The sequence below is a fragment of the Aplysia californica genome, unplaced genomic scaffold (assembly GCF_000002075.1).
Source record: "Aplysia californica isolate F4 #8 unplaced genomic scaffold, AplCal3.0 scaffold00735, whole genome shotgun sequence".
NCBI lineage: Eukaryota > Metazoa > Mollusca > Gastropoda > Aplysiida > Aplysiidae > Aplysia > Aplysia californica.
Window position 1 is genome coordinate 323,874 of NW_004798005.1, and position 12,500 is coordinate 336,373.

General features: G+C 40.3%; 1 long non-coding RNA gene across 1 annotated transcript; it reads right to left on the reverse strand.

Annotated features, from left to right (window-relative positions):
• Window positions 1–636: 636 nt before the first annotated feature.
• Window positions 637–7,277, reverse strand: LOC106013238. Its single transcript, XR_001185289.2, has 3 exons — window positions 6,955–7,277; window positions 1,993–2,141; window positions 637–1,073 (listed from the first exon to the last, which is right to left on the reverse strand). It is a non-coding gene; the product is annotated as an uncharacterized LOC106013238 (long non-coding RNA).
• Between the last annotated feature and the right edge of the window lie 5,223 nt (window positions 7,278–12,500).

Genomic DNA, 12,500 nt, shown 5'->3' on the forward strand with positions numbered 1-12,500 from the left:
GAGAGAGAGAGAGAGAGAGAGAGAGAGAGAGAGAGAGAGAGAGAGAGAGAGTATATTATAGCATCAAACAGAAACATAGATACCTAGAAGAATCATCATTTTTGTTCAGCTGAATTCTTTGTTTTACGACCTTCTAGAATGAAACAGCCGATTTAAAGGAAAAATGAAACATCTCGATCAGAACAGCCTGAAAAAGGACAAATTACTCGGAGGTTAAAGCCGTCATCAAAATATGGCCAGACACAATGTTATAGCCACCCTAACCCCTACTACGTCTTCTCTCATCGACAGCAGGTTGTTCTTTTCATACTCAGAGCAGGAAAAGACATCATCTCTACACATAGTTTAGGATTAGCAACTCATGACAGTGTTTATGCGAAACCGGCAGCCAAACAGCAAATCAATATAATTATGAGAGCGACCGTGTCACTAAACGCCACAATCCTTCTGTATACTTAAATACCACGTGGGACCACACTGGAAAGGACAATTTATTACCCATATTGTCGGTATTTAGTGGAGATTTAGAGTGAAACAAAAATTCTCAGAAAAAATAAAAAAGACAAAACAAAACGAAAAACAAAGCAAAAACAACCCCCCCCCCCAAATCCCAAAGAAATAAACAAACAAGAAAAAAAGCATTTAGAACAAAAAAAGACAGCAAAAGGGTACGTCGGATAGAGAGCGGTAAGTTTCAACAAGAAACATTCTTCTGAAGTCCACTATAAAATTAAGTTTCAGTTTTATTCCCTCTTGCAAAACACATGGAAAGTGTCTATGTTCGACTTTCGTTTATTTTCGTAGTCTGCTTCTGCTAAACAAAATAGATATATGACATTTATTGTTAATTCCATTTCACAACGAAAGAATTCAACCAGGTGCCCAGATGAAAATGTGCATGGGGAGTACCGATTTGATTCACAACGCAGGCATCTTGTAGACAAAGAAGACAAACCTTTTTCTTCATCTTCAGCAGCCAGTTCTCATGTTTCGGGGATGAATTTGCAATGTGAAGGAGGTGTTAGTTACTGGTTTTCGCACCATTCATTTAACCAAGTCTTGAACACTGCAACCTGTTTGTGTAAAAGAAAAAGGTACACTTGTAATTATATTTTGGAAATGAAAAGTGAGTTATTGTAACTGATGAAACGTATCTGTCTTAAAAAATTAGTCGTCGTCACCCCTTAATTTAAACGTGACACCTGTTATTTTCTTTTGATCCACTCGAAAAGCAAAGCAGATATTCAGTGTACAAGAAACCAATTACGAGCATCGGATAATATTGAGTTTCGAGTAGGAAAAATACTTAAATTAAGTAGAATTACATTGTGGATAAAGCCCCGTCCTACCACACCTAAAATTGTCACTAACAACAGACATGCATCTACAGAGACTGTTAAGCGCATATTACTTGCCTTTGGCGCTGGAATTAATTGTGCTAAACAAATGCTAGGGAACATGTCATAATAATGATATAATGGTATAGTAAAAAAATTAATTGGCCAGATAAATGTAGATAGAAAACGTCACTCTGAAGAAAAATGTAATTTGTTCTTCCAATTTGGAAGGCTGAACAAAGCCAGAGGAAACTCTGAAGTAATATTTAATTAAGACAAGTCGAGCTCCTCAGGCAACATTTATTCTGTATCTCAATTTCATTATTGAATGAAAAGGTGCGTGTACATGTGCGTGTATTTAAATGGTGTGAAGACACCCACAACAAAGAAGCAAAGCATATCTGTGAACGTCATAAATTGCAGGTCTTTCTGGTCTTGGTTATTTTGGATTGTGCAAAAGTGAAAAAAAACAACAGCTGAACGGGTAAATAGACATTGCGCGAAAATACAGGAGGAACGATCTCGTCCTATGCACCACTACAGCGTACGATGGCATCTTCCACGTCTGGTATCTTCGATGGTATCTTCCTTGTCACTTTCTCTTTGAATGCAAGTAAGATGGAAGACATGACGCCATCTTCCGCTAAATTCGTACCTTTAGTCAGTAGCGAAGAGCGGGGAGTCTCAGAAGTAGTCAACTTCGTGGTCATCTCTGGACTTCTCAGTTTGATGGGCATCGTAACCAACGTCATCAATATAGTGGTTTTTGCAAAGCTTGGGTTCCAAGACTCCATGAATATTAGTCTTATGGGTGAGAATAAATAATACTTGTATTATGATACAGTTACTTTAAACCCCCAAATCTAGATACTTCTAAGCATATGTCTTCGTTTCTCTTTCTATCTCTCTCTCTTTCTCTCTCTCGCTCTCCCTCTCTCGCTCTCCCGCGGTCTCTCTCTCACTTGCACACGTACACAAACACACACAAACACACACACACACACACACACACACACACACACACACACACACACACACACACACACACACATATGCGCACACACACAGCCACAATCATACACAGAGGTAATAAAAAATACGAAGTACCTTCAAAAGTCTTGTTCAATTTCATTTTTATTTCCCTTCTGATATTACTTCCGTCCTGCAAAGTACAGACATGAACGTTCAAGAACGTTCGAACACTCTGTCTTACCTTCCTCTCTTGGTCTCTCACTCGTTCTCTCGCAAATCTCTTTTTGTTTCTCTGACTATCTCTGTTTTTTAAAATTCTATAACTTTCTGAGCCTTCATTCCCCGAACCTGCAATATTACAATTACGAGTCCTAAACGCATTAATTTTTTTTTTATCCAAATGAGACAAAATACATGACATGGTGGGAATATCAATTTATTCCTCTGTTGTACTGATATGCTAGCTGAGTTTATCTGGAACAGAAAGGAACTACTGCACTCTCTCTCTCTCCTATCAACATTTTCACCCCACAGTTTTTTCTAGTTCCAAAAGGTTTATACCAGCATTTACATGCACGAACATACACGTATAAGTCTTTACACACAGAAACACACGCTCACACACACAAAAAACAACAACACACATACGTACACACACATATCTTCTGTAAGTAAAGTGTAGGTCTAGACTTGAATCATGGTTCATTGTTAATTGTTTCAGGAAGCAACATCCCTGAATTCTGGACATGTCCATTGATGCTCCGTTGCTCTCTCCAAAATGTCGCTGAACGTCCTTCTACTGATTGTGCCAGTGCATATCTATCTAGTTGAACGTTCTTATGTTCTTTCCTGCAAGGATGCCAGATTTTCTGCTTCCTCTTTGGATTCCCAAAACCATCATCCTCTCCAAAGAAGTAGTGGCCTCTGTCTCCTTATCTTCCTCTTCAATCAGGTGGCGAGAGAGACATTTTAGGAGCTGGACCTTGTCTGGTTGAACCGTGCTGTCAACTGAGGTGGCCTCACCAGCTAGTCTGTCGGCTTTTTCATTTCCCTTAACGCCTTCACAGACATGGCCAAAAATCCATGTGAGCGATCGTATTGGCGTTGTTCGATCAGTTGAATCTATTCTGGTGTCAGGAAACCTTTTTAAAATCCTTCTGAGGGCACACATGGAATATGTGATGGGAACAGCATGGATTGTGTGAGGGCGATCTTGGGCCATCCATTCAAGCGCTTTCGTGATGGCTTAAATTTCCATTCCCCTACTTGATGTAGCCCCGCTGCAGGCTCCAGATGCACTGTGGACGATTTTATAGTTGGCGAATGCAACAAATCCTCTTTTCACTGAGTCATCTGTATAAATTACAGAATCCCCTGCTTTTGAGTTTTTGTCAACAATCTCGTTGATATCACTCTCGTTGATAAAAGCCGCAACATTTCTTCTGTCTCTCCCCTTGCTTATTTTGACCATGGTGAGGTTCCCGTATTTTTCCTTCACCTGTTCCCATTCTTCGCCAAGTGGTAGACTTTCAGGTACACAGATTGTTCCGAGAGAATCCTCTGCTTCTTTTGATTCTGCCTCCTTTGTTGTCATGAAGTGCTTTGTGAAGTGGATGATCTTCCCTGCCTATTACATTTAGACATCTTTGCTTGGGCTATCCAATGGCGTACTCTGATGTCACTTAAACCTAGCAAGTAGCGCATGCTCAATATTGGAGTGTCCTTGGTGCAGCCAAGCACTGCTCTCATTGCCTCATTCTGCACTCGATCTGTGTGTCGAACAGCGTGAAACAGCAACATCCATGATCAATGACAGATAAGACGACCAGCTGTAGCATCAAGAAGAACACTTTCGGTGGAATCAGAGTGGCTGCCATAGTCTTGAGAGCACTCACACCTCGTTTGGCCTTTGTAACCCCATGATCCACAATATGCTTATTGAAGGACAACGAGCTGTCGAAGACGATTCCCAGATACGTCAGCTCTGGTTGTCTGTCGATAATCTCATAGTTACAAGTGATTGGTGGAGTTATGCCTTGGACAACCCTGTTGTCGAGGGAACACCAAAGTACCTGTGCTTTTGAAGAATTGATAACTGCTTCCTTTTGATTGCACCCTTAAAATTTAACAACTGAATGAAGTTTTTTTTTCAATGTTCCTTGCCATCTGTAGTCTGTCATCTCCGTGCTCGTATGCCATTGTCATTCACACGTCCAGATTCCTTCTGATACATCAGTACCTGTGCAGTGTACACATTGAAAAGCACAGGAGAGAGGGGGGATCCTTGGGGCAATCCTGGAGAAATTGATACGGGATCTGAAGTCCATTCACCCTGTCGCGTCGCGAAAGGAGCATTTTCTCTGTCGCTCCTGCGTCGTTTCCTTTTTTGATTTTTTAAACTTTTGCTCATGCTTGGTTTTTCTTTGTTAGGGACGACAACTTTGCCCTGACTGATACCTTTACCAGGGAAGGGACAGGAGATATTTTTACAGAGTTTATACGCCTGGCGACGTCCCTCTCGCTTACCAGACGCCCACATTAGCGACTACTGAGTCCTGTAACCATTCATCCTATTAGCACGTAGGTACACCGTGAGATTAGGATTTGTGTAAGGCTGATTGACCCACAGTCTTGCATCCCTTTGGCAGACGCTGACCCACAAGACTGGTGTCTCTTTATCGAGGTATCGCTCCTCTAGATCAGTTGTGTTCTGTTCCAGAACCGCATGGTTTAGATAAACAGGTGACACCTCATGAAGGATGTGACGTTTCGCTCCTCATGCACAAGGGTCTTGAGAAGTATAGAGGTTTGACAGATCAAAGTGGACTAACAGCTAAAGATGCGCGCCACTACCACCAGAACCTTGAAGAGAGTGGGGGAGAAGCAACTGTGCTCACTGCTCATAATCCTTTGTGCGTTCTGCTCTTGGCATCACCCAAACCATACAGGAAACAAAAAGTTAGTTTTTAATTCACACCTCAGTTGTCACGCTACGACAGTCACACTAATACTCGGCGAACAGAAACCAAACAGAAATACTCAATGAATGTTGATGCTGAACTGAATGACAAACCAAAATCCTGAGGAGACAGCCTAGGGAAGGACTTTACTCTTAACTTGTTTGAGCATTAAATTGTGTATGCATGTACAACTATGCAGCATTTGCTCTCCTCAGCTGATCTTACCACATGATAAATGATTTATAGTGGTCATAAACAACAGTAGCTCTGATCGTATTATAAGGGCAGATAGTAGGCCTACTCAGTGAGCAAATAATTTAAGCTATGGAACCAGTCGCATTGTTGACTGTTAAGCGGATGGCAGATAACAGAAACATTTATAATTTGTACCAAACTGTTTGAATATCATTTATAATGTGACTTGAATCATATTCCTTAACCGTGCCATGTTATGGCAGTCGCTCTTGCCCTCCGTAAAAACTTCAATGCAAAGCGCGCTCACATAGGCGCCCAAATGAAGTGCTAAACATCAGTCTCCCTGTGTCCTTATAGTAGAGAGTAGGCACAACTCTACGTTACTCTTAATTTTGTTCCAAATAATTTTGTCAAATGGATGGTGCGCACCATAGTGAACCTGGATATATTTTAGTATAATAATTGCTAATACATCTTGGCCTATGCTAGCCTAGCACACAACTCCTAGCCTTTGGTTTGTTTTGATTGCAAAGTTTAAAATCAAAGTCGTCTCTTTTCTCACGAGAACATGTCATATAAATGCAGTTTTTTCATTTTTCAACTTTTGAACTGTAAGCATGTGCACTCAGTTATTTATGTGAATTTTAATAATAATAGTAATACTATCTCTCTAGTACATCCTTGAGTAAAGACAATCCCACACAGCTTACCCAGACACCCTCGCACACATTAATGAATTCACACAGTTATAAATTCTTACAGAACAGAACAGCATGAATAAACGATATTGAGAGAACATAATAGATACTAAGAGAACATAATGATATTTGCATTGGGAATATCGGAAATTACAGATTGAAGTTGGACTGAAACAAAATATGCGTTTTAAGTGCTGATTAAAATTTTTATAAAGAGGTAGACTCTCGTAGATGAGCTGGTAAAGCGTTCCACAAGGAGGGGCGTGGTGTGAAAGAGCTCTCCCTCCGAGTCTCTGACTTTTGCTTTGGACATGTCTTAAAAGTGTTTTCGTCGCCGATCTTAAAGGCCGAGATGGTATATATTCGATGATCATGTAAATAAGATATGATGGTGCAATGTTGTTGGCGCACTTAAAACAAAGAACAATTATTTTGTACTGAACCCGTGCTTTCACCAAGAACAAGTGCAGTTGAATTAGCATTTGTGTTATATTTCACAAGTGAGATATCAGCTTAGTCTATATAGATATAAGGATTTATTTTACCGAAAGTGCAATGCTAAAACAACTTCAAGTATGGTATAAACATATTTTAACAACAAACGGGATACTTTACAGCAACTGGAAGTTCAATACTTCAAGAGCTAAAAGGAGACACATTAACATCTAATCTGAGATTCACATATTATTATGCGGTGCATGAATGTCCTATAGCGGCAGGTGGGTTGTAAAGAGAGTGGGGCTTGCCGTGATCAAGCAGTGAGATCCATTGAAACAAGAAAAATAGACTCACGTATTCGTCTTTATACAGGTAGATCTACATGGTTTGTGTCCTTCAGTTTTAATGCTGAGCAAATTTGACTATGAGTTTTTGGTTGAACGGTGCTTCCTTTATGATTAACCATTTGTGATTAAAATATCTACTTTGCTTTTCACCCACAACAGGATGCCAAAATTTGCTGTTTGAGGTGGCCCCAGTCTCTTGACAGTGAGCCTAGCTACACGGAATAAAGAACTAAAGCGAATTTCCAAAAAGCGTTCAGCACAATACATTGCTGCAAAGAAGGACAAAATTAAGATTAGATTCCAATTTAAAACTACTTCAACTCACTGATACAATACAACCTCGTTTGCCTCCCTGTTTATGTGATCTCTACACACAGAACAAAAGGGAACACAGTACGCAAGAGATCACCAACAGAAAACACGCTCAATACGTTATTCAAGTGTACACACACAATCTAAGCAAAGCTCAGAGACGACCCCTGCCAGTTGCTTTGTCTCGGCTTTGAGCCATGCAAGGTCAAGTCCCCAGGATATTCAAAATGTGGGAACCTAAGCGCCGGGGTGTAAGGGACAAACCAATGAAATTTCGTTCTCCGCAGCGGAAGGAACAGACTGAACAGAGCTATAAACGAAGTAAACAACAGTAGACGTTGAGACTAATCAGATCGCTTTTCGACTTACTATGCCTCAGAAATTTTGTTTGGGTGTTCGTGGAGTTTCGCATTTTTATTAGAATACGTTATGTTTTGTCCCTGAAAAAGTTTTTTTGAAATATTTTGTTTTGGTTTCAGGTAGAGAAGTAACATTTTGGTAAAGAAAGCCAGGTGTGGCTGAACCTGCAAGCCCCACCCCACAGGACGCCATTGTGAATGTCTCAGTTTTCTTGCTCCTAAATCAAACAACTGATCAAAGTGTTCCACTTTCAAAACTCCACCTTTGACTTTACTCCTTGTGTGGCCGTTATCGATTTTAATGTTTTCAAGTCTAACACAATCCTTTTCGACCACTGTATAGAAATCAAGATAATGGAATAAAAAACAACTAAAGGATGAATTTTAAAAATACAATATAATCAAAACAAATAAAACCAATAGAACTTCTCAAATATAATTTTCTCTGGTTTCAGGCCTTGCTGTATCCGACCTGTGCTCATTACTGCTCATGTTGTGGTGCAGTCTTAATTACAACCCGCTGATTGACAACTTTGGCCTGCCTGTTGTGCATTTCAATTTCGTATACTTGACTGGTGGCTGGCCACACACTTGCTTCGTCAGGTAGGATATTAACATCTTTCTGCTGTATTTTAAAAAATCCGGATAGATTACTTTTTACTAGTCTTCTTTAATTAATAATAATAATAGATGGCATTTGTATAGCGCAAATCCCCGCTCAACAGCAGGCTCTATGCGCTTTACACTATATTATTACCCCAGCAGACCATACAACACTCCGAAACATTCTCAGCTTCCCGAGAAGCATACAGTGCAAGCAGCTGATAAAGCGCTCAAGCACTAACAAACTGACAAGATCTTTCGCTGTCTATAGCTGGGTACCCATTCTCACCTGGGTGAAGTGAGGAAAATTCGTGTAAAGTGCCTTTCCCAAGGACACAACGTCGGGCCCTTGACGGGATTCGAACCCACGACCTTACGGTTGCGAGTCCGAGAGCCTATGTATGAGGGAGCCAGAAATAATACTGAGCGCCAATAAAAACGCAACACTTCGTTCGCAGAGTGAGAACATGGTTGTATTAAAGGAATATAGATTAAAAGTAGTGGTTTAAAAAAAAAATTTCAATTCAATTTCCAACAAATGTGAATCATTTGATAACACAAATCGAAGCTCAATAAAGATCTCTCACCCTTAGTAAATTGTATGGCCATCATTCATATTTATATATACTAAAACTCTTCTTCACGTGATTTTTATAACATTTTCAATGTTTTGTTGAGAAATTCTGGCCCATTTTCGCGCAGCGCGATCTCCCAATTGCTGCAGATTCGCAAAACGGCACACACTTTGCGGTTCAATTCATCCCTTATGAGTGTTGTTGAAGACATATCGGGTACGTACACTGGCCAGTCCATGACATTCATGTTATGATTTTCCAGGAACTAGTGTAGCTCGTTAAATGGGCAGTGTAAGGGCAGGAGTGTCGTGTTGGATGACTTAGGTATTCTGATTTTTTTCTTTGTGGTGTTTGGCACCATGAAGACGAAACTGATGTCGCGGCTTCGTAAATTGCAGTCCTAAATAAGGCGGTCTTGATCTAAGTCCTGTACTTACTGTTCCGCGCCTCATACTGATGAAAGAAACATTTTCACGCACTCCATTTATGTCGTGGGTCGTTAATTTTGAGAAACGGATAGATTTCGCAGATAAGACAGCAAAATCTGTCTCTCTTGAACAGGGCTGGTGTCTCGAGACTGTCCTATTCTTTGCCCATCCTGGGCATTTCAAGTGAACAAAAATCTTTGTATCTGTCGAGAACAATACAAGTACTGCATTTTAGCCGTATTGCTGCTTCTCAGGCAGATTTTCCGCCATGATCAAGGCGGAAGCGAAAGTTGTGATCAGCATCGCTAAGTTAAGGAGTCTTGTAATGAAAGAGATAAGCAAATTTGCTCGAATAAAGCTAGGACTTTTGTCATCTTCCAGGTAAATAACATTGTATTCTTTTATAATATATAGCACCTAATGAACACATTTTACTAAAGCATAGTTTACTGTATTCTGATGAAAAGTACTCGTGGAAATAACAAAAGTCATGCATGGGTGTGTGGACGAACAACTGGTCACATAAGTCTCCAAAAATCGTGATGGTCAGAGCATATTTACCTTTTTTATGACTTTTTGAAAACGTTGCGTTTTTAATGACGTTGAGTATACATTATTCCTGAGTGTAAACAACGCCCTCGTGGATGGCTTACTTTACAAGTACTTACTTTATCCACCCTTTTGTATCGTTAGATATCGAAGGGAGATGTAATGTTCGACCAAGGGCTAAGTGAGTGGCTTCTGTTGTTGATGCGTTATTCTTTTGAAACCTCCACTAACATTAGGTCTGCAATACTTTGGTGTAAAGAAAGTTCAAGGTAATTTTCTTTTACCCACTGCCTCCCTCATAATTTCCTATCTATGTAGATAGCATCTCTGTTACCTTGAATGGATATGATACGGTAGACTAATGTAGCATGTGGTAAAAATAAGCATCAGGAACCACCACTGAAGCGGATTTCATTGTTGTTGCTTACTTTGATGCACTCAAATACGCTGCAATGGCGTAGTTGTAGTGTTCGTAGAAATTTAGTCTCAGGCTTTCGTTAGGAAAATAACCCTTTCTTACCACGCAGTAAAGTAGACTAAACTGCTTCGGGCCTTTATTGTCGATGTGTCTCTGTCTGATGTCTATAACTTTCTCTTCAGCAGTTCCTTTGGGATTTTTAAATTAAAAAAACAATGACAAAGAAAAAACAAAACAAACCCTGTCAGGTCATTTAGGGGGCGGAATGTTTGGATTCTGTTCGTCACATCTGCAGAAAGACGGAATAACTAGACACAGGCTATAATAGCCTCTTTTTTCAGGATTTGATCGAATGTGCACTGCGTTCGACAGGAATCGGCCAAACAATTCAGCCATTCGTGTTGAAATATTAATTGTATCTGGCTGTTTTTCCAAACGAGTTATAGGACACCTCACATCCGTCCTTCCTCCTATTCCCACACACACTGCCAAATCAAGCAACGTTTTTTTTTTTACTTCATCATAAAAAATGCTTAAATAAATTCACCAATCAATCAGTTTTCTGTTGCAATGACGGATTTACTAAACCTTTGGCCTGTCTTATCTTTCCACAGAATTACTGGCTGCATTACCGCTTTCATCGCGTTCGAAAGATGTTTGTGTATCGCCTTACCTCTTAAGACCAAGAGGATTCTGACTTCACGAAGAACAAAGATAACAATTGTTTCTATTTTTATCCTCATGATTTGTATCTTTTCCCCTTTCTACTACTCGACCAGACTGTCTTGGGTACTGGATCCAGCCACAAACACCTCACTATTGTCTGCAACTTTTGCTGAAGAAAGAGAAATTGTGGATTCCATTGTGTTTATGATCCAGGGCGTAATATGTAACATGCTTTCCTTCATCACTGTCATCTGTTGCACCATCATTCTCGTTATCAAATTGAACAGTAAGACCAAATGGCGTCAAGCCACGGCCAGCAAAGGAGTCGGTGGAAAGGAGGAATTTGGGGCCAAAGAAAAAAAGGTTGTGAAGTCAGTCATACTCATCTCTACTATCTTTATAGTTTGTTTCATGCCAGGGGCGGTGACTTTCCTTGCAATGTTTCTGGTACCAGGATTCAATGCCGGAGGGAAATATGAAAACTTAAGTATTGTCGCTGCCTCATGTTTGTTTACGATGGAAACGGTCAACTCTAGTGTTAACATTTTTGTATATCTGAACATGAGCTCAAAGTACAGAGAAATGTTTATGAAGATCTTCAAAAGGTAGTGGACCTTAGATTAACCCCCCCCCCCCAAATGATCAGTTCGACGTGAATAATGACATTTGTGAACAGCTAGAAACAAAACGGATGTCGTCACGGCTGGATGAATGGCACGGGGAAGAGCTCCTCTCAGAGAGCCTGTTCAGAGTACTAACCAGCTGTTGTTTGATTCAGCAATATTTTTACTGCACTTGCAACTCTTTGGTTGTGACATGTTGGTTTAAAGAAGCAATCCAACCTTTAAAAAAAGAGGGCCGATGAAACCTTTTTTACAGTCCAAAATGCATATTGGAGGCTTAGAACACAAAGTTAAGCTGCCTTTTTTATATTATATGAAACTATCACACCCCCCCCCCTATTTTTCCCTTTTTGTGCTATTTCTTTGCTCAAGTCAGTCTGTCTTTCGATAACAAAAAAGTTAATGTCCAAACTGCCTCTTCCCAGCCAAAAAAACAAACTGAAACGAAAAAATAAACAAACACCCGCCTCCCAGAACCCCCCCCCCCCAAAAAAAAAAACACACAAAAAAACCAACAACACAAAAACAACAACAAAAAAAAAACCCAGCCAGCTACAAGAAACATTATCTCCAGCAAAAAGTATACAAAGAAAAATATGACAGGGGGGAGGGGGTGGAGACATTTGTATGGAGACTGAATAAACAGAAGTCTAAACAGAACCACACAGATAAATAATTCACAAATGAAGTGATGGCGCACAACGGGTGCCTATTCATCCCTGATAGACTGAAAGCTGTTTGAAAACACTGCTGTAATAGGCGCATCCAGAAAATGACAAGAGAGGATACAACAGAGAATAGAGCGCTGTAACAGGCTAAGGGAACTAAGAACAACTCAGAGAGAGGCTCAAACAGACTTCGCTATCACTGAGTTACGGTCCGTCATCTCTAAAATGATAACCCACGGGGCACCCGGCCCCTACAAAATCGCCCCCCCCCCTCGTAAATCTTCTTTAAACATCTAGATCCTGAAGCCCTAGATAACCTCATCATCATCATCTTCAACATGGCCTTCTGCTT